The sequence below is a fragment of the Vespa velutina genome, chromosome 1 (genome assembly GCF_912470025.1).
Source record: "Vespa velutina chromosome 1, iVesVel2.1, whole genome shotgun sequence".
NCBI lineage: Eukaryota > Metazoa > Arthropoda > Insecta > Hymenoptera > Vespidae > Vespa > Vespa velutina.
The window spans coordinates 17,009,909-17,033,895 of NC_062188.1; the positions used below are offsets into that span (position 1 = coordinate 17,009,909).

At 35.3% G+C, this 23,987-nt stretch overlaps 1 protein-coding gene across 8 annotated transcripts in view; it reads left to right on the forward strand.

The window, feature by feature from the left end:
* Positions 1-23,987, forward strand: part of LOC124950285 — a 202,050-nt gene that overhangs the window by 10,790 nt on the left and 167,273 nt on the right. The window contains exons 3-4 of one of the 8 annotated variants that reach the window (XR_007101318.1): positions 10,721-10,828; positions 14,147-15,422. The exons of 5 other annotated variants lie outside the window; for them this stretch is intronic. The gene's annotated coding sequence lies outside the window, so the exon portion shown is untranslated. Of the gene's footprint in view, positions 1-10,720; positions 10,829-14,143; positions 15,423-23,987 lie in introns of those variants that run through there. 2 more of the 8 variants (XR_007101320.1, XR_007101317.1) reach the window with 2 other exon arrangements.

Sequence of the window (23,987 nt, forward strand, 5' to 3'; positions counted from 1 at the left end):
CTTTCTTTTTCTCCTTCTTTCTCTTTCTTTGACAATCGTTTTTTACGAAAAAGCCGATTTGGTTAGCCTTATCGGCGCGTCGCTCTAGAAATGTCGCAACGTGCAGTCGTGATTCTAGGATACCTCGAGTATACTCAAAGTTGAAAGTTGGACGGAAGTTGGACGGTTCAACGACTCGAACTTGAGACACTTTGTGATGGTGGTGATGGTGGTAGTAGTGGCGGTAAGTGCGAGCTTCTGTTCGTTACGTTCCCGTGAGTCGTTTCTTCATATTCTTGTCTGATTGTAATGAGAACAAAGTAAGTAAGTTCTCTTTTTCTTTTGGTGCTTAGACAGAAATTGGAATAAATAATTGATAAAAAATTTCTAAAAAATAAAGAAAAAGAAAAAAGATAAATTAAAGAAGAGAGAAAAGAAAGAAGTACGTGAAACGAGGAAATGGTCGAACATTATCGAATGTTTGTCCTTTCTTCTTTAGATCGTTAAATTCGCATCGATCATAAACACACATACACGGACTCTTTCTCTCTCTCCCTTTCTCTCTCTCTCTCTCTCTCTCTCTCTCTCTCTCTCTCTTTCTCTCTCGTTTATGGCTACTAATCACAAGTTAGAAACAACGTTATTCTGGGCAATCGCGCGAACGTACTCGATATCTCGATGATACCGAGCGTTATCGAGTTCATAAACGGATCGCCGACGATCCTCCGACAAAATTCAATTATCACTTGTCAGCTGCGTTACACATCCGCGTTGGATGCTGCGGAGAGTAACACGACCCAGTTTCATCGCTCCAGCTGTCTCTGTCTGCCTAGTTACTATCCTGCCGAACCATTTCGCTCTTTCACGAAGCGTCGTAAAATTTTGCACGAAAATGGATCCGACGAAAACGTCCACGTTTGTATTAATTATTACGTGTCTAACTGTCGTCATACTTTTTCATGGAAGAAGACCGAGATAAAAGAAAAAAAAAAAAAAAAAAAAAAGAAAAAAAAGATAAAAAAAAAAAAAGAACTCGTTTCTATATTTTTACCGTATATTCGTATTGATCGTATAAAATTCGTATTGATTGTATAAAACTCGTACCTTGACTGATGTATAATTAATTAAACGTGGAATTAACAATCAACGATTACGATATCTTTATTAATTCTTTTTTTTTTTTTTTGTACATTTTTTTTCTTTTTTTTTTTTTTTTTCAGGAAATTATTATTATCATCATTATTATTACTTGTTAATGTAAAAGGTGTGTAAAGGAAAAAGGTATCGTCGAAGAATTTTTAAAAAGAAATTTACGAAGGATATTGCATATATAATCGATTTCGTGATTCAAAAATTATTCGTAAGTGAAAATCATAGTGTATAGGTATGCAAGGATTTCGCGCGATAATTGAAGGTAGTTATTATAACGGTTATTCTCGTTCGCTTCCTAGGTTCTTACCCGCCTGCTACCCCATCGACTGCCAGCTGCCCTCGAGGAAAGTACTTTGCATAAGTTGGCCAAGCCTTCGCTAGTGGTTGTTCCAGCTTCTCCTTCCTCTGGCAAAAGCTGACCGTGTGAATACTCGGTTAAGCTTCTCCATTGTACTTGAACAATACCATTTTGCGTTCGTAAAGTTTGGTTTTTCATCGATTCAGAATTATTTCGATCGAAAGAAATCTCTTTGATATTTCGTGATATTATTAGAAAATAGTTTTTAGAAAATTCTTAATATCATAATTATCTGAAAAATTTTTTAATCTAATTATATGATTATATTTTACAACAAAACGACAAAGTTTTTATTGCTCATACAATGCGATTCATTTTGTACGTATATAATATTATCTCGATATAAAAGATATTAAAGGTAGAAATCTTAGGTAGAAATATTTCTCGATCTACGATGTATATATTTCTTGTTGAAAATGTATCTCATGTTACGACAAATTTCAAAACGCCCACTTTGCTGCTTTAAGTTCGATCGAAACACTTTTTCGAAAATACATTTACAAGATGTTCCTGTACAAATTCATCCTCTGGACGTATTGAATCTATCAATGTGTCTATGTGTAGATATGTATTTTAGAGAGAGAGATAGAGATAGAGAGAGAGAGAGGACGACACAAATAGACTCGTCGCACAGTTTGCTGCGTTCAAACGATTCGCTCGAGCGAAGCATCGCCGTGATGACATTTCGACATGTTACATCCGTATATTTCCTCTTTTTCCTCTCTAATTTCGTATCTCTCCGTTCAAGAAGAAGGATGAAAAAAAAGAAGATGAGGAAGGACGACGCATGAAAAACGTTCACCGTTCTTTCATCAAAATCTAATATATCGTCAAATTATTTTATTTTTAATCTATAATAAAATAACTATACACACACACACACACACAAACACATACACACACATATACATATATACATATATTATTAGTTATCAATATCTTTCAATAATCTTTTGCAACTTATTGATTATTCATCCATGCATTAATAATTTTAATTAAAGGACGATGAAAAAAAAAAAAAAAAAAGAAAAAGAAAAAAAAAAGAACTTTAGATGTAAACTCGATCGATATGGTAAACAATTAAAGGATCATTTTTGTTCTCTGTTTAAAAGCAGAGGTTTGAAATCTGATCGTAACGTTCGCGTTCGCTGCTCGTTCATAAAATTACGAGGAGAAAATCTGTTTGCCTGGCGCTCGGCAGAAATTAAATAAACATCGGGAACGATCGTGCAAATGAAAAAATATTGGTAGGTTATATCGTCGAGACTTTAAACGATGGCTATTGGATACCGACGGACTTTCGATGTGTGTTTTAATTAGCGGTATTTGCTCGTTGATACATAAGCCCAGTCGTTCGGCTAGTATAATAATCATGCAATAGAGCTGCTCGCGGCTTAATAATTGCAGGAAGTCAGTTTCATTAGTTAAATTTAGTAATATGCAAACTTTTTAAACTTTAATCCATGATTACAGTTGACAGAGATAAAAAAAGGAAAAAGAAAAAAGATCGTATTATGTGATAAGATATGCACTATCTATAAAGAAGTTCACGTTTTATACCCGTCGTAATAACTTCTTACAAACTTTCTATAGAATCATTTAATTAATTACGCTTTTGTATTAAATACAAAATTTTTTCTTTTTATGTTTTTTCCCGACGGAAAAATAATTGATATTTTTCATGGAAAAATTGAACCAGCAAATATTTATAAACGAAATCCTTTCAATATTGGAATAATATTATATTATTTATTTTCTTACGATCAATCTGTTTTACTAAGTAAATTTAATATCATTGAATTTTTATTCGATAGCTTAAGTATCTATAAAGGAAGAAAGTTTCGTTTTAGATCCTATGCCATAAGGAATTTGTCCAAGGGTGGGGGGGAAGTTAAAATGTCTCGGCTTACGAAGGGTAGTATAGCAGGTATATCTTATGAAGTCTGATCGAGTAAAATGCTCTCATCCAGCTTCTTCGAACGAGCGTCTCTCTCTCTCTCTCTCTCTCTCTCTCTCTTCTTCTTCATCTTCGCCCTTCTTTCTCAAGCTGTACACCTTTCCTAAAGTCACGGTTATCGTTTCGGTTTCCATATAGGCAAGCGACAAGGATCTTTGAGCATCCGTTAGAAAATCTAACGAGCCGATACGTTAGTATCCCCTTCTCAACCTTCGAACTTCCCTTTCAGCTGTTCCTTGCTATACGTCAGATATTAAAAAAAATTTTCTTCAGTGAACAAAAATATATTTCCCAAGAGAAATATATATATATATATATATATATATATATATATAATATACTTGTAAATATATCATAAAATATTGTAATGCGCTTTGTTGAAGAAAGATTTTTTTTTTATATTATTTAATAAAGTACCAAACGTATATTCTCGTATAAGGAAAGATTCCAAGCACGTTTCAATAATTTCAAAAAGAGGATAATGTCGAGAGGAGACTTCGCTTGATCCTTTCTTTCTCTTTATCACGGATTTCGCTAGAAAATGAAAATAAAGGAAATTAATCCATAAAAGCGGCGCTATCAGGCAGAGAGAAATGAGTTCGTACTCGCGTATACTCCAGAAGAAGAGTTCTCGAACGACCATTATGTAACTCAACCAGGTGAAATATTCTCCGCTCGTGAAAAGCTGTAATGAGATACAGCTGCTTATACGAAAGTATGAACTTCTTTTCTCCCTCTTTTGATATATATATCTATATATATATATATATATAGATGTATGTGTGTATATATATATATATATACACGTATACTTGTATATATATATATATAGACCAACGACTAAAGAGAGAAAGAAGAGCGAACGAGATACAGTACACCTGTCTCTCTTGTAATAGTTTTAAATTCTTCGTCGCAAGCAGCTTTAATTATGTTTTAATTAAAAAAGAGATCGTTACGGAATCGAGGTCATGGATCGATCGCTTGACCTGTTTATTTGTCAAACGTATTGTCATCGTCTTTCTCTCTGTACTCGTTTTTTTTTTTTTTTTTCTTTATTTTTTTGTTTAATATTACGTGATTCGGGGTAAATTTGATTTATTTGTCGATCTTTAATTCGACAAAAGAAGAAGAAGAAGAAGATAAAAACCATTCAATATTTTCTCCTATTCATTTAGATAATTTACTTGTAAAAAGTATTTTACACCTCTGTAGAACATGTCCGCAGATTTATTTTTTTTTAATTTATTTGTACAATTACTTTACGTAAGGAAAGGACTCTATAATAAAGTGTCAATTGAGAATTATAATTTCATTTTAGTAGATACTACTATAAGATAGTAGTATCTTCTAAGAAAATGAGATTACCGGTATATAAGATTTGTTTGATAATGGAGTTTCAAAAATGAATTTAGTATTTCCAAATGCTCCATTATAGCTCTTCAGTGTACTTTCTCTGTGAATAATATATCGATTCTCTTAGAACACTTAGAATACGGTACTGGTATACACTCAAATAGAGAATTATTAATTAGCAGAATATAGTAAGTACGTGCTATAGTTCTATGAAAATTTAAGTCGAGCGGCGAATACGATCCTCATCCTTACAATATTGATAATCATCGAGGACAGATATAAAAGATGATTAATCAGAAATATTTATTAAAAGAATGACGTTCTTGTATTCCTTCGTCGTCATCAACTAAACTTTTGTAATCAGATGACATATATTTTCATTCTCGAAGATTTGAAGGCCGAAGATAATTATGTTATTTTTGTTTTTTCTTTTTCTTTTTTTTTTTTTTTTTTTTTTTTTTTTTTAATTTCATTCACGTCAAATAATTTTATATTATTACATCTCTTTAATAAATTTTACAAATATATAAAATATTCATATTATGATACGTAATATTTAAAGAGATGTATAAAAATTTTTTAATAAAAACCACCGAATATAAGCTTATGAATTTTTCTTTGTGAAAGAATAATACTTATTCTTTTTCCATTTTTCTACAACACAGCGATACATTGGAAATCCTGTATGTATCTCGAGAAATTAAAAAATTAATTAATAAAATCTAAATATATATATATATATATATATATATATATATATATATATATATATATATATATATATATTTAGATTTTATTATATTTAATATTATATTATATTTATATATATATATATTAGATATTAGAGAATTTATTTAAAAGATGATAATAGAAATTTTTTAGTACAAGCGATATATATCTTTGTTTCGAATATAATAACGACGTTAATGATGTCGATGATAATAGTAATAATAATGATGATATAATGGTTTCTTTTAAAAATCCTACGCATTTGGAAGAGGCGGACAACAAATTATACGGTCTATTCATCGAAATGAATATCGATCGAATATCGTAAAAGGGTTTAATTATTACCCAGAGGATAACAGTATCGACTGATGATGATCGGCCACTGGAAACGTAGTATTCGTTAATGTAACAATATTCACGTCGTACGGCTTGTATCATTAATTGCGAGGAGTACTATCGGGAAATATGGATTATTATGTTTAACATGGCCACGAGAGAAACGGCTTATCTATATGTTAATGCAATGGTTTGCATCTCGGGTCCACTTGATAAACGTGTTTTGTAATATATAGATACATAAATATAGGTGTACGTATGTATGTGTACATGTGTATATACTATATATATATATATATATATATATATATATATATATATATATATATAACTTATATCTATACCTATATATACATTATAACTTCTCTTTCTGAAAACCTCCTACCCCAGTTGCTAATGTTTGTCCGTTATACGATGGAAAATGTTTCGCTTGAAAAATTCCCAAGCTTAGCTATTCTTTCCACGTTCGTTCGTTGTCGAAACGAGTGTAAAACGTACGAAAAGATTCATGGTTTTTCTCGAAACGTTACGCAAACAATTATGGATAAACTCTGAAAATTTTTAATTAACGTGAGTTAACAAATAATTGTTTGAAGATGAGATCGATTTTGTATGTAATTGTTATTTGATATATATATATATATATATTATATATTTTATTTTAATTAACGTGAATATATAAATATGAATAAATAATATTAATTGTGTATTACAATTCCATTGATTTGGGTTAAGCAAACCAATTACAAATTTATTCAAATGAAATATATAATAAAATGATAATTTTCGATTGAGTAGTAGTCGGCCCTGTACAATTGCTCTCTACATCTCGAATCGTAGATCGTGAGCTTCGTAGTTAACAAAGAATGCGATCTCCTGGCACGTCGTTAACCGGTCGATGATATCACGAAAACCGGAATCTTTAGGGGCCAAACACCTGCCTCGGAAAAAGATGAGAAGAAGTAGAAGAAGAAAGAAGAAGGGTCGGAGTAGAGGGCTGTTGTAAATTCGATGGTTGGTTCTCGTTCGAGGGAACCCCGAAAAATCTCGATCGCTTATCCGGCTCATTAGGGATGCGGACTTTACGCAGGGTGTTCACCTAATTTAAATATCCTTCTCCCTTTTCCTTCCTTTGCCCTTAGGAACTCAGGAGTTTTCTAATTTAACCGCGTCGTCCTGTGATTTTTCTTCTCTCTCTTTTCGAGATTCTCTTTTCTTCGTTCCACTCATATCTCGGGGCTCGTTAAAGTCCATTAAATGGAAGAGAAAGAAGATCGTCGACTGAGAGGGAAGAAAAAAGAGGGGGAAAAAGAGGGAGACGAAAGATGTGGCGCACAGGCCACAGCAGGTGCCATTTCACGCTCTCACTCACTCACTCATTCTCTTTCTCTTTCTCTTTCTCTTTCTCTCTTCCTCTTTCTCTTCTATTTTTTTCTCTTTTTTCTTTCCTGTTTAGTTTTCCTGTGCTTCCTCCATCTGCCTGCTTTTCCTACCGACAAGCGAGCTTCCTTCGGTAACACCACCGCGTGCCCGAGATTTCTACGAAAGGTCACGTACACGCTTTCTTGCGACCTCCCGCGATTTTTCCACTTCGAATCTTCGTTACGCGAATTTTAACCTCCTAGGAGTTCAAGCTTCTTTCTCGACAACGAGAGAAATTTTTCTTTCTCTTCCCTTTTGCAACCACCTATTCTAAAGTCGGTACATATCTCTTGTTTCTTCTTTTATTTTATTTTTTTTTTCTTTCTCTCCTTGCGGATTGATTAGATTTTATTTAAATTTTAATGATCCTTCGACACTCAAGCGTGTACTGAATTATTTCTATTTATTTTAACAATTTGTGTTAGTTAATTTTTTAATTCATTAAATAATGTTCTATAATTAAAGATATTATTGTTGATTATTATTATTCGTGGTTTATGTATTTTTGAAAAAAATATTGAATTGATCGTTATAGCAATGTGAACGTTATGAAAATAATTATAACGTTTAAACGATTTCTTTTAAGGAAGAGAAAGAAAATTACAAAACGTTGTTCGTTGCTGTGCAAACGACGAAAATTCACGAAGGAAGGAGAGACCTCGTACTCATCCGTCATCTAGGAAGCTTCAGAAACCTTCGAACGCGATCTCGTATGGTCTCGTCGTCGATCATAATCCATTGTTAATAAAAGCACTTTGTTGCCTCACCAAAGTAATTAATTTCTAGCGAGTTTCTACGAATTTCGTGAAGGGTTGCACTTTCTACAAGCTCCGATTTCGTATCGTCGAACGAAAATCGGTGTGCAGTTGAGTGTGTGCGCGCGCGCATTCTCTCTTTCCTAGAATACAATGGCTGCGAGAATGTATATAAAATAGCGTGTAGAAGGCGCGGAAACGCGGCAAGAGGAAGGAAGCAGATTCCATTTGCGGCTAAATGACTGATGCACGAGCGTGTTGCGCGCGTCACGTTATGACTCTGGACGTGCGATGATATATCGCCGTAACCAGCGCGCACGACCAAGCGTATACGAAACTCGTAACCCACACAGTGAAAGATAAAGAGAGAGAGAGAGAGAGAGAGAGAGAGAGAGAGGGAGAGAGAGAGAGAGAGGGAGAGAGAGAGAGAGAGAGAGAATGTTTCACGTGAAGGTGTATATATGCATAGATGGTTAGATGCATCTGCACGTCGATGATGCGCGAGTGGTGTAGGTTAACGCGCATAACCAACCACGATGGTGACATAAAGAAGGGGGGGGGGATGGTAGAGGATAGATTTTTCTACCCTTGAAAACTTTATCCATCGGTAGTTATTAAAAAAAATGTCTTGATAAATTTCGAACCTCATTCTTTTATTTTTTTTTTTTTTCCTTTTTTCTTTTCCCTTTTTTTTTTTTTTTTTTTTTTTTCTTTTTTTTTTTTTTTTTTTTTTTTTTTTTAATAGAACATCTCTCATATTTATGGTCAATCGATAAAAATCTTTGTGCACTAGTCAATATTTCAAGATAAGCTTGATTGTTAGATTAAAGCGGAGGTATTATAAAATGTAAAAAAAAAAAAAAAAAAAAAAAAAAGAAAAAAAACCAAGAAAAAGAAGAAAAAAAAGGAAAATACAAAAAAGAAAAAAATAGCCGTAAGAATGATAGATGAACGTTGTCGTTATTTATCGTTATTTATCGTGATCTCGGGGAAAAAAAAAAAAATTCGATAAAATTCAGTCGTTCAAACCAGACCCTCGTAAAATTTTGAACACACGTCAGCAAATTTTTCGTCATTACGAGATATATACCGTACCGATAGTTTGGGTCCTCGTATATTCGAATTTCGCGCCTTTTCACTTAGAATCAAAGCAACCTCAAAGGTTTGTTTTCTGGTTAGGGCAATGTTCGCGGTTCATCTAGTCGAAGTCACTTTCTCCCTCTATATCTATCTTCCTCTCACTCAGAAGGTATGTTCGCGCACGTCTACCACTATCTCCTTCCTCTTCTCCACCTTCCTCCGACCGGAAGGGCCGGTATTGTGGTCGCTCGTATGTACTTGCAAGAGGCGCACGATTTGAATATCAGCCTTGGTGGCGGTGCATCACCGCTAGATTACTCCATTATACCTCCATAGACAATGGAAACCGCTTACGCGCCCGTAAATGGCTCGTCTACCGCGAGCCATGCTCTCTTCCGTTTTCTCTCTCTCTCTCTTCCTCTCTCTCTCTCTCTCTCTCACTCTCTCTCTCTCTCTCTCTCTCTCTTTATTTTCCCCGTTCCATTGACTATATAATACCTATAATCCTATTTTTTTTCTTTTATCCTATTACTAATGTCTGTCTCATTATACTTTTCTTATTGTCTTTCTTTTGAACCCATAATTATAATTTAAATCTTTCGTATGGAATTATTATCATCGTTTGCTGATACTACATTTCTTGGGTATCTAATTGTGGAAAATAAGGATAGAAAATTCGAAATCACGAGCAATTTTTCTTAATTAAAATCGAAGTCTTCCTCTCTCTCTCTCTCTCTCTCTCACTCTCTCTCTCTCTTTCTATGCACGTTATCGTTCCGAATAAAGGCGAATTTAAAAAATTCTTCAGTATCCTGGGAACGAAGAAAGCTTTTCCTAGCATCCACGATTTCAAGCAAAAGAAACTTGTACGTCGTGGTAAGAGGATAGGAGAGAGAAGCATTCGCGAAGACGTAGACCCGAAGAAGAGGTGCTTCATGTTGGGCTCCTTCCGAAAGCGGAATTTAATATCACCGCGAGCATTTCGGAATTTCATCGGCAAATTTATCGACTAAATTGCGGCACGTTAATCGGGAAGTATTGCGAGTTTCCACGAGCGAAAGGAACAGGAAATTTAAGTGTTATACCTGGTTCTACTCTCTCTAGAACTTCGTTCTCTACGTACCTTCTCTCTCTCTCTCTCTCTCTTTCTCTCTCTCTCCCTCTCTATTTCTCTCGCTTTCTCTCTCATCTTTTACTTTTCACTAGTTCATATAATTGGATCCGTTTGAAATTAATTATCGTTAACGATGTGGCCGTTAACCGCTAAAGGTTTTCCTGTGAATTTTGTTTCCGCCGTCCTGTTTCGCATCGGTCGAAACTCAGCTCGTAAAAAGAGAGAAAGAGAAAGAGAGAGAGAGAGAGAGAGAGAGAGAGAGAGAGAGAGAGAGAGAGAGAGAGATGTGATTTTCCAGAGGAATAAACGCGATCGACGTCAGCCAACGTCGACGTCGTACGTGTTTTCGTTGAAACGTTGAATGACCTTATTCCTCTCAACGACAAACCGCTGGGATCGTAACTGTTGGTAACAGTAGTCTTTCCTTTCTCTCTCTCTTTCTCTATATATATATATATCTCATTTCCATTTTCTCTTCCTTCTAGTACGACGACGACTCATAGCTTCTGGATTCGAGCGAGTTCGCGCCCGAAAAGACGCCTTCGGCTTTGAATTTTGCACGCGATTCCGGCCGAGCCTTATCCGTGTTGCAGGTACGCGAGCGATATAATTCCTTGACCACTCTGCATAATGGATGCGATTTCTCGCCAGCTATTCACCCCTCTTCGTTTCCTCCGTATCATCAAGGAAAGTATAGGGTCTTATTCCTCTTCGTTCTTTGTATGCTATAGAGAAAAGGGCTTCTCCTAATCATAGATTCCTATCGCATGGCAGTGATATTCTACATACGTTTCTATGTTCCTATATATTGGAACGAACGAAATCAATGACTATAGTCTCTTTCCTTCTGTTATTGGATTATCGAGATTTTCTGTTTTTCTTTGTGGGAAATCGATTTACTCGAAAAATTCCTTCGAAAGTAGTTTTCTTTTGCGTACAACGTGTACCATAAATTCCTTGAAATTTCGTCCGGAGTTTTTTCTTCTTTTTCCTTTTTCTCTTTTCTTTTTTTTCGTTTGCTCTTTCAATGGAAGATATGCGTTTTCTAATCGATCATTTATTTTCTTTTTCTATTTCAAGAGAGAGAGAGAGAGAGAGAGAGAGAGAGAGAAAGAGTTTGAACAAACATCCACGGTAAATCACAAGCAACGTTAATAGTATAGGTGGAGCTCGTATTTTCGATTTGGTTTCTCTGTGGTATTAGTTTACCGCTTGTGAATTTGGTTTTATTCGGTAGGAAGTTTCTAATGCGCGTGTTTCATACGGGCATAAGAGAGAAGAGAGAAAGAGAAGGGTGAGAGGGAGAAAGGATCGAAGTGGAAAGCAATCTGACTTCTTTGTTGCCGCTATGAGAGAAGTTTCTCGTTAATTGTAATTACGGTCGATGTAGCGCGCCACTTTCCCGTACCTGCTTTGTCTAATAGAGGTAAATCGTTGTTCTACAGAGTTTGCTAAATTACTGGGGGAACTCGATGGTGATTCAGAAAAATAAATCTTTAATCATTATTTTGTTTTAGTCAAATATAACGAACGTAAACTTGTCCGATCAAAATATCGAGAGAAACAATAATTTACGAGAGTGTCTGTAAACAACGCTTGTATCGATCGTAGTAAAAAAGAAATACAAAAAAAAAAAAGAAAAAGAAAAAAAAAAGAAAAAAAAAACAAAACAAAAAAAACAAAGAAAGGAAAAAATAGAGAAAAAACAAAAATTGTAGCACAAAAATTCTCTTTGAAGACAACGGAGCTATCATTTTTTTTTTTTCTTTTTTTTTTCTATCTTTCAATAAATTATAATGCAATGCATTTTGGAATAATTACTGATAATTTCTTTGTCGATAAAACTTTAGCTTTCGATATAATTACGGTCACCACAACAGCTTGTTCCCTCCGTCTCCAATTATCTAATGGAAATTATACTCGTTGACACGTCTTAGAACGACACTAGTTAAGCATTAATTATACAGTAATGAGACGTCTTACGGTTCCTCTCGTTGTACATACGACAAGCGTGTATTTCCTCATAGTCGAAGCTAAGTACGATAGCCCTAGTTCGTGAAATGTTAGAAGAGAAGTTTGTTCTCCTCATAATCGCGCTAGAACGCGTAACTCGACGCGTAACACCCTCTCTCTCTCTCTCCCTCTCTCTCTCTCTCTCTCTCTCTCTCTATCTATCTATCTCTCTTTCTCTCTCTAATAACCTGGATGCACACTGCACATCGATATTTAACGCGAAACTGCGAATGAAACTCAATTATGAGTGGGAGAGACATTGATTGTTTATTACGTTCGTTTTGTTATAACAAATTTATATTTTTAATTAAGATTACACGTGAATTAATAATAAATCTTAATATTCAATTGAAAGAAAAAAAAATATTACGAATAAAAATTACGAGAGAAAAAGAAATTTGTAAAATCCCTTTAATAAGAATTTGTTAATATAATTGTTTTAATTGTCGTCCCGTTCGATCGTTCGAAGTTAAAATGACAGGATAGAGTATTCGAAGAGTGTTCTACAGGACACACGATATTTAGTATTCCCGAGTCGTCGACTACCGTGGCTTATAATATTTCGCGTGGTATTAATATTCCAGAGGGATCGTATCCCTCTCCATTCTGCCTGCAGGAGGACAACGGGCGACCGCAGGACACGGCTGGTACAGCTGCTGCGGATATGTATGCTAGCATCTACGAAAATGTGAATCGATGCCAAGGGTAAACCTTACTCAGGCTTGCCCTTACAAATTTTCGAGTTGTAGATCCTTTCAAGGTTCTGTCATATAAACTTGAATTTTACTTGAATGAAAATCAAAACAATATAAACACACTTTATTAATCGAAGTCAAATTTTTGAATGAAAGAAATTTCGAACGTGTAAATCTTTTCTTTTTTTTTCTTTTTTTTTTTTTTTTTGTCTTTTTCTTCTTTTGTTTTCTTTTTAAATTCATTTCTTCCCTCACAAATTACATTTAAATATTCATCCATAGATATCATCCCTTATAATCGAAATTTTTTATGAAGATATATTTTTCTTTCTTTTATCTTATTTTCCACTTCGTATCTACATTTTTCTTTTTATCTGTAATTTTTTTTTCATTTTTCATTTCTTCTTCATCTCTCCCATACTTTTGTACCTCTCATAATTTCTATTAGTTTCCATTGGTTATATCTAACTCGCATTATTATTCGTTGGCACAAGTAAAAACTAAAGCGATGCGTCAAGCGAGCCCACGACGTTATTGAATCGTGCCGGGCATTCCTTATCGTTAATGTACCCAAGGAAAAACTAATTAATATTCCACAACGAATTTACCGGCTCTCGCGAGCTTTATTAATGCAACTCTTCGTCATCGTGACACGCCAGTGTGTCGCCTTGCACTTCCACATTCTATCTCTGTCTCTCTCCCTCCCTCCCTCTCTCTCTCTCTCTCTCTTTCTCTCTCTCTCTCTCTCTCTCTCTCTCTCTCTCTCTCTCTTTCGTCTTCTTTTTCTTTTTTTTTTTATTTTGTAAACCGTATCCACATTTCCCAGCTAACATTTTCTCCGAGATTTTATTTCATAATTTCTCAATTATTTTTATCATAGCTATGTTATTCGATTAATATTAATTGTAATTTAAGATATCAGAGAGATAAGTAATATTGAGCTTTCGATTTTATGATTTTTACTTTTTGTTGCGTGTTATTTTTTTTTATACGTCTTTAAGAAGCTCGTAAAACCGATTCGATAATATTGCTCGTGATAAGTCTAGAAATATAAGGTGACAGAACGAGCGCGCAAGAGGTTGAAATCAACGCGTAAAGGTAAACGTTTATCGGTTAACGGTTTTGATATCGGTGTGCGTCGCTTAACAGATCTTTTTTTTTTTTTTTTTTTACTTCTTCTTCTTCTTTCTTTTTTGCCAGCAGATAAACCAACCAACCAACCAACCTACCAACGGAATAACGGTTATTGCGCCTGCCATTTCTACGAGTCTCGCGGTAAAAGAGAGAGAAAAAATCTTTGACATTTCAATAATTCGCCCGCGATAAAACCGTGTCGAGGTACGTAGAGAGAAGGTAGCTAACAGTCTACCTAGGTAGGTATTTCTATTTTTCCGAATGGAAAAAGATCGTGGCTGCATCTCGAGAGCTTGACGTAAACGCAGCCAACTAAAATCAATATTCTTTGTGGTATGTATTTAACGAAGAAAAAAGAAAAAAGAAAAAAGAAAAAATTTATTTCGTAAAATATAAAAAAAATTATTGGTTTGCTATAAGAGAGGTAGAGATATAAAGATGGAAATATAAAGTGTGTGTGTGTGTGTGTGTGTTTGTATGTGTGTGTGAAAGAGAGAGAGAGAGAGATTGAAATTATAAATCGTTATGAAAAACTAGTTATGCTTAAAATTAGATACGATTGATTTGGTAGTTCAATATTTAATAACATATTCGAGCAAAATTTAATAATTGGAAACGTGATACCGTTTAATCTAGTACAAAATAATTGATCAACCGCTAATTAATTTCTAATATCTACGAATACTCAGGATTCTCGTTTAGATTCATTCGGTTCATTTATAAAAATGGTAAATTAATTAACAGTAATCGAATAGCGATGAACATGATTGCGGCTTTGATAATGGTGTTAATTCATAGACACGTTAAATGTGAGATGCATCACTGATATAGTCTATCATTTCTTATTAATCATTACTTATTATTATGTTTTAGAGTGAAATTTGCCAAAATGTTATCGACATTTGTAATATAGTACCCATTAGATTTCTCTATATTCATTATCGATTTTCGTTCAATCGGTTGATATTTCCCATGATATAATATAGAATAGTCTATTAACTCTGTATATAACCATTCTCGCTAAAGTGAATATTTACAATGTCATTAGATATGGCCTCGATCTATAGGTAGCACATTAATTGCACCGTACTCGTAACAGTTTTATATGTGTTTCTCAAAGAAGAAAAATATTTCGCGAAAACGCGTTTCATTAATGAGATGCATATGCATCGTAGCGTGCTGTTCGACATCGCGTAAAATTAACTCGAGAATTAAGCTTGGTTGGCAAGAAAGACGGTAGCGAAGTTGAGCTTCGCGTTCTTTAAAGGAAAAAAAAAAAAAAAAAAAAAAAAAAAAAGAAAAAAAGAGAAAAAGAAAGAAAAAAAAAGAGAAAAAGAAAGAAAGATAAAAGAAGAAGAAGAAGAAGAAGAAAAAAGAAGAAAAAGGAAAGAAAAGAAAAAAGAAAACAAGAAAAAAAGCAGACTCGTTTTAGTGCAGGTTTTCTCCTTCAACGCAAAGAACAGCAGCATAACGTCGTCGTCGTTGTTGTCGTCGTCGTCGTCGTCGTCGTCGTCGTCATCATCGTCTTGTATAACGGGTGGCACTTTTTTTTTCGAAGGGTGTAGAACGTTGAGTGGACTCACCGGTGAAAATCTCTTACACCACGTTTGGGGAAAGTTTTATCTCTTAAAGATCGCATAATTCAAGTTGTTCATAAAACAGTGCAGCCAGAGATGAAAAGAGATCGTTCTTTTTCTCTCTATCTTCCGGGCTTCAAGTTTCGGCAGGAAAAAGGGTCTCTGATGTGGTAGGGCGCGAGATGTGGTAGTGTCGGTGGCGATGGTGACAGGGTAAAGAAGAGAAGGGATGGAAACGACGTGGGTGGGAGTAACTAGAGGGAGGAGTCGACTGCGTGACACATTGCAATTTATGCATCGACCCTCTTCCACCCCTCTCACCTAAACCTTTCTCTCGGCATAATAAAAACGCGAAGCGAGATAAAAAATTAAATGACACGCCAGACTGCCAGGCGAACTCGAAATTTCTTCCAGTGGTTTCGCGACGACGCCGACGCCAACAACGAAGACGGAAACGACGCATTTTCGTGAAAAAGAGAAGAGAGAACATTTCGTTTCATCATCACGCATGGGTATCTCTTTTCATGGTCTTTGAAATACATAATTGTTTGTCTCTTTCTCTTTCTTCTCTGTCTCTCTCTCTCTCTCTCTCTCTCTCTCTTTCTCTTTCTCTCTCTCTCTTTCTCTCCTTCTCTCTCTCTTTATCACTTTTCCTTTGATATATAAGAATATCTTCAGAAGAAGAAAAAAATATCGATATTTCATGTTTACTTTAATACGAGAAGAGACATTTCCGGCGAATGAGGTATCCACTAAAGATATAAATATAATCTTTGTAGAAGAGACACGTACGAGATCTTTTAAATCCCTGACTCGAAAGGTATCGGATTTAAATTTCAAATATGCGTTTAGCTCGCGCGAGCTGAGGCCCGCTTTAAATGCAAATAAAATTAACGCGAGTACTCGTTTCTCTCGTTTCTATTTAGGTTTTCCAAAGTGTTCTCCCTTTCTCTCTTTCTCTCTCACGTCGACGATAACGATCTCGTCTCAAGAGAAAGAAAGAAAGAAAGAAAGAAAAAGAGAGATGGTAAAAATATTAGTATTTACTTTTTCACTCGGGAAACGAGGAAAAGGGAGGAAAACGTGAGTAGTTAGGTAACCAAGTAGGTACATACATATATACATACATACATACATATATACATACGTAAATATCTACGCAGGAATGCAACTCTACTGATTGCATACGTAGAATCGAGGAAGCGAGGACGTTAGACAAGCTTCCACGAGCTTTTACGAAAGAAGGGGAAAGAAGTATGAACGAATAGGAGAAAGTAGAGAAGGGTTGGAAGGAAGGAGGATGAAGTAGAGCCTGTTAGGAAGAGCCATGGCAGTCGTTAGGTAGCGCCGTCGTAAAATTAATTACGCCTCGAAACTGTCTTAATTAAAAATGTGTCCGCCGCCCGTCAGCTTTGCTCTCTTTCTCTCTCTCTCTCTCTCTCTCTCTCTCTTTCTCTGTATTTCTCTCTGTCTTTCTCTCTCTCCCTCTCTTTCTCTCTTTTTCTCTCTCTCTCTCTCTCTCTCTATATATATATATATATATATATGTATATATATAGCACCTTCTACATTCTCCTTACTCTAGTATACTTTTGCTACTACTTTACCTCTTCCTCCAACACACAACTACCAACATATTCTCTCATTCTCTCTCCTTTCCATCGAGAAGAAGGGATTGAACTCCCCCCCTCCCCGTTCTCCTCCCCCCTCCCCCCCCCTCTCTCTTTCTCTTTCTCTTTCTCTTACCACTCGAAGCTTTCCACCATCTCCTAACCTACCTCCCCTATTCACGACACCCTTATTACCTAGTCGGTCGCGAGCATAAGCGCACCGTCATGAATATTATGTCATTATGCAATCTCGAGGTGCATGCGACGGCTCCGTGCGAACTACGCTTTCACCTTCCTCCTTCTCCATCTTTACAATCCCCTTCAAACTTACCTTCTCCTACCACTCGTCCTTGCCTGCATCCTCGTCCTCGAATTTACGTCGTAAGCCACTTCTAACGCGTCCTTCGCCTCATTTATACCACACGAATTCGCTACTTTAGGATTAATCGACGGTCTACGATTAACGTTATTTCTTCTTTTCTCTTTCTTTTTTTTTTTTCTTTTTTACTTTTTTCTCTTTTTCCCTTTTTTCTTCTTTCCCCTCTTTATATACGGCAGTAGCAGGCATAGTCGAATTTTTCTTTTGTCTTTTTTTTTTTTTTTTTTTTTTTTTTTTTTTTTTTTTTTTTTATGGGTAAAAAAATAATTGACGTTAATTTGAAAACAAAGTGAAATGGTAGACGAATTTGTAGAAACAGTAAAATCTTCTTCACTTTTATCTACTTTCCATGAGTTCGAGTGTCGAGTTTCCAGTCCCTTCGCTTTCTTCATTTTCTACGATGTTTTAACGTATTTACCGTAGGTATAACGCGAGTTTTCGCAGTAGAAAAGGGAGACACGGAAAATGTAATTAAAGCGAAGCTTGTTGATTTTAAAATGCTAATCCAAGAATGATATTTATGCGGAAGAGCCTGATATCATAGAAGAGATTTTAGAATGCGATGTCGGGCTAAGAAACGTGTAATTAAAGCGAAATATCTCTAAGAAAAAAATAATACACCGTTTTGATTTACATGAATCCTTCGAGATTACGTTTCTTCTTTTTTTTTTTTTTGTTTTTTTCTTTTTTCTCATCGAGTTACATATAGCTTTTCTTCTTCTTTTTTATTATATTTTTCCTATGGCTTTGATTTAACGCAACGAATGACTGATTTTTAAAATATTTTCCTTTTTCTTCCCCGTAATTATACAAACCGCCCTATTTTTCTTTTTTGCCCATTTTCCCAGTATTTCGAACGATTCATTCGTGTGCAGTGTACTTCAAAGAACTCGATGATTTACGACTTTTCCATACGCACGGTATTTTTCGATCTATCTTGCGAAAAAGCATTTCACGCTTTGCTACTATTCATTGTAGGTCGTGCTGTATTCTTCTTTTTTATATATGTGTATATATATATATATATATATATATATATATATATATATATATAGTATTCTCCATTTTTCGTAAATATAAAACGAGCCATTTAAACAGAAGCGCAGATGTAATTTATTCATTTAAATTATACTCCCGCGAATACGACCGCTGTACGGAATTAATTGGAGGGATCGGAAAGCTACGAGAACGTTGTAGGTCACCGAAATTGCATTCCGCAAAGCATTTCTATGTTTTTCATATTTCCTGCGTGAAATTGATTCTACCACGTAGTAATCAAATATACCTATGTATAAAAGAGAAGGCAAGCATTTTGTGGCTTTTCTTTCGGTTTAATTATTTCGGTTGATATTTTAAAAAAAACAAAAATTCAACACTGACGATACTGTCGCGTATTCGAACATTTTAGTTGGACGCTTGTCTTGAGAAAAAAAAAACATCTTTTTTTTTATTATTATTATTTTTCTCTCCTCCATTTCTTTCTTTCTTTTTTTTTTCTTTTCTTTTATTTTATTTTTTTTTTTTTTGTTAATTTACTTTTTCCAAAGCCTCGGACGATGACGAAGTCCAAAAGAGAAGTTAGACACATTTTTAAAAGCGAACTGAGTTACCACAAGTTGTCGTAAACTAATTAGTTACCACGCTACTCTACGTCGTTGTTCAGTCAGAAGCAATTATCGAGTTCAGAGCTGACTCAGTCTTATTTTACAATTCAATTCCTTCGAAAAGGAGCAACGAAACACGACCGTCCGCAATGTGTTCAGCAGCTTACATACATCGACACACCGGTAAACGATCCGAAAGACGAAATAACTCGCTGAACTGAAGTTGTTTTAACGCGGGAACGTCATTATCCTTGGCAGGCTTAAATACCATCGCTCTCGGTAACACGAAGCGTATGAAAAGCGTATGGCAGCAGGTCACACGCGACGTTTACTACTACATGTTTATGAGAAATAGAGAGAGAGAGAGAGAGGGTGAGAGGGAGAAAGTCTTGTGCAAGGGGAGGATGGCTTTCCATAGGAATTCTCAGCTCGTTTCAGACCACTTATGGCGCCTTGTACCTCATGAGGGGTTGCCACACCTCTCAAACCTTTTTCCTCGCCCTATCACCATTTCACAGTTAGATCATTTAACTCAGTTGAAAGTCGGTCATCGGTGCGAATTTATCGCAAAGCTTTTTGCTTTTATCGGCGATCAAAGTACCGCGAAAAAAGGACTTTCTCTTTATCCCAAGCTGTTTTTATTTCTTTTAGTCAGGCTTTGAACGATTCGGTCGATATATAGAGATAAAGAAACGTTATCTTTCGCTAAAAATACCAACAATATTCTACCTGTCTCTCTCTCTCTCTCTCTTTCTCTCTTTCTCTCCCTCTCTCTCTCTCTCTCTCTCTCTCTCTCTCTTTTTCCCTCTCGATGGATGTTGAGTCTCGATCGTGAGCTTTGCCCAATGCTCTTACCTAGAAAAAAAAAAAAATATTGACAAATTCGTGACTTATGTTTGTGACGTGACATTCGATCGCGAATGAAAAATAGAAAAAAAAAAATTCCACCCTTCTGTACATCGGACTCTTCACCTTCCATTTTTGTAATCGATGATGGATGACGGATAAAAGGGATCAATGGATCGGTACGATGAATTAATTCGTCTATATTTTTTCAGTGAAGCGATAGAACGTTGTTGTTTTCGCGATATCGCTGGACAACAATGATGGTAGTATTGTAGCGAGAAACTAACGACAAAACAATGTGTATACGTTCTGTTGTTATTATTGTTTTTCTTGCAGTGGACAAATATTGTTTCGAACGAAATATTTGCGTTTCTTCTTTTTTTTTCCTTTTTCCTCTCCTTTTTTTCTCCTTTTTCTTTTTTTTTTTTTTTTCATCGTTCGTTCGCCGCTCAACATTCTAGAGAGGACTTCTCAAAATTGTATTTTGATTTTTCGATCCTTAAAACGGCAGTTTATGGGATACCTCGAGGCTTCTCGAAGTTAATTAGAATTTTCATTTTAACGGTTTAACGACCTTTACATTGTAACAAGTACATTCTACCTCTACGTAACTCTAATCCATTCACCGTTTTCTGGAACGTATCACTTTGATATTAATCAGTCTCGTAATTGCTATCTACATTTGTAATTAGTAATCAGTGCGGCATCTAATCCTTGATTATAAATCCGTTTAACGTGGGTCATCGTGTAACCATAATAGCGACGATCGATAAGTAGAGGTACAATTCGCGTATTTTGAGATCCGTGTCTGACGAAACGATAAATTATTTACGAGATAAAGAAGAATTCTTCCTGTAGAATAATCCAATAACAATTTCATTTATTTCTAAATCAATAACAATGCTATTGTCGTAGATAATTTTATTGAATGAAGGAAAGAAATGAAAAATAATCTATATTTACAAAGATACTCATTGAATTCATAATAACACGTTCACTAATTATGCTCATGATAGATCAATGACCACAATCAGAGAGAGAAAGAGAGAGAGAGAGAGAGAGAGAGAGAGAGAGAGAGAGAGAGGGGTGGCTAGGATTTAGGTTTCCGGACTATGGCGTTCTCTGCGTAGTCTCGGAATGTGTTTACCAATGGCAATCCCAATATTCTTCGTCCATTCCTTGGCTCGAGTATGTGGAGTCTGGCCTAAGGTCGGTTAACCATGGACAAGCAGTACACCCACCATCGCGGTTTGCATTCTGACCAATTGCCACTGGAGAATGCAAGTTGCGCCACTTGTGCCATCAATGGCACTCGCGTACGGACGACCGCCGCGGGCAATTGTATTCCCTCGTGCTGCGAAGGAAAGGTAGAGGGAGGGGTACAGGGGAACAGGCCAAGGGAACATGGGCATAGGACAAGAAGAGTGGGGATAGAGCTATTACGATTATTATACGTCGGAAATACAAAGGAACCTGACATGGTAGTTCTCTCCACCCCTGTGTCTTCTCTTTCTCTCATTCTCTCGTAGAAATACAATATGTGCATGAGTTCAGAGAGAGAGAAAGAGAAAGAGAGAATTGCCGAAGCACAATGCGTTTCCCTTTCCATTCTATTCTCAACTACTACTATATTCGTTGCAAGGTGTATCGCGATTTGTTCCTCGACAAACGTTATCGTCCTTCTCTCAACTTCATTTGAATCTACAGTGAAAAGCAATAATAATTCCTTCTTTATCGAGAATCTCCCGTTTTCATATAAATACGTTTTTATTATCTATTCGTTCTTTTTATCATAGCAACTGATATCCGATTGTGGTTATAATATTTTTCTAACGTTGTATCGAGAATACGACGTTAAAGCGAAAATACAATTACGATGAAAAGATGACGGTAATAATACTTCTAATATATGTACGTAGCAAATATTGTAAATTTGAAAACAATTGAAAGGAGAATATTTTTCATCGTTTTGCATAATCAAATTTGTGTTAGAACGAAATGGTCATCGGTATAATTTTTCTCGTTTTATTTTGTTTTGTATTTTTCTTTATTTTTTTTTTTTCCTTTTTTTTTTTTTTTTTTTTTTTTTTTTATCCTTTTTCTTTTATATAGCGAGAAAATTGTATCTCTCAAATGAGAAAAGCGTCACTTAAACGCAACTTATTTTTCATTACTTCTTTTCTTCTTTTATTTGTTTTTTTTTTTTCTCTCTTTAGTTTCTCTGTCTCCTGTTTGTTTATTTTGAAAAAAGTACTTTTTACATACGTGAAACATGTACACTACGACAGAGAAAGTTTGTTTCGCGAAAGGAGCTTCTCCTCGCGCGAAGTACTAATTAAGCTGCGGGAAAGTGGACGTTTGAGAAAAAGTTTTGTATTTTTGCAGGAGGAATCCGACTCATACAGAAAACCGAAATACATATACACATCTAGAAACTTTTTTTGTCTTTTCCTACATCTCCACCTTTTTTCTATCTCTGTATCTTTTTTTGTATTTGTGTACGTACGTACGTATATATGTATGTATATGCATATATGTCTGCCTTTGTATATCTGTGTATATGTACATGTGTATGAATGTATTTATGTATATGTTGGGTGCATTGCGAAAAGCTTTTCAACTCGGCGAAACGACATTCGGCAAATGGAAGGTATGCTACTTGGATATTCTTACGATCGAATATGGCCGGGCGCGCGAACAAGCGCGTTATGCTCGAGAAATTTATGTTACCTTGCAACATGAGAGAGTAAGAGAGAGATAAAGAGAGAGAGAGAGAGAGAGAGAGAGAGAGAGAGAGAGAGAGAAAACCGACGACCCTATGGATATCACCGATATATACACAACATCTACCTGAACATCCCGTTATACGGTATATCGTATTTCCAAGTACGACGTCACCGAAGCTACGAGCTCAGAGACATAAGCGTATAAAGCTTGGGATATCGCCTTCCATGGGTCTCTTTTGTTTTATGCAACGAACGACGAGGAAGTATCTTTCTCAGCAATGTATATACGTTGACTGGCTGGCTGGTTGGATGGTTGGTTGGTTGGATGGCTGGTTGGCTGGCTGGCTGCCTGCCTGCCTGCCTGCCTGGCTAGTTCATCTCTCCAAATTTCCTGTTTTCTGCTTTTCGAACGGTAACGAGATGTTATATTTTTCAAATCAATATTCTTTTGATCCATTCCGAGAGGGTAATCTATTCATCCTTTATCCATGCATTTTCTAGGGGCTTACTAAAAAAAAAAAATACTGACGATATCATACCCTTCGTATATAAAAATAAAATAAAATTGTCAGACTCTTTTCCAAGGGACCAGGAGGGACATAGAGAGACATATCTATATATATATATACATATATATATATATATATATATATTTATATATATATATATATACATATGAGAGAGAGAGAGTGAGAGAGAGAGAGAGAAAGAGGGAGAGAAAGGGGTTGCTTTTTTGTTAACGTTATATCGTTTATCAACGTTCGCCAATACCGATCGATATGAAGGAACTAATGGGAGGAGTCATTATTATTTGTTACATCTTTCTATTTACATTTCGTTCCATCGATGATTTATCGAACTTTACGATAGGATTGACTTTGAAAATATAGAAAAAAAGAAAAAAAAAAGAAAAAAAAAAAAAGAAAGGAAGTGTCGATCTTCGAGATAAAGACATTTTTACCAATTTAAATTTCAAACTTGAATATAGGATGGTCATAGGATAAATCGAAGTAACTTTAGAAACAATTGTTTTCAAAAAAAATTTATTAGGACTATTGGATTGATTGCTTTAAATATAAAACATATCCATTTGATAAATGTCTAAGTTATTTAAAAATTTGTTCTATTTAAAAGCTTGTTTATTTCGATAAGATTAATCGTGTGCTTT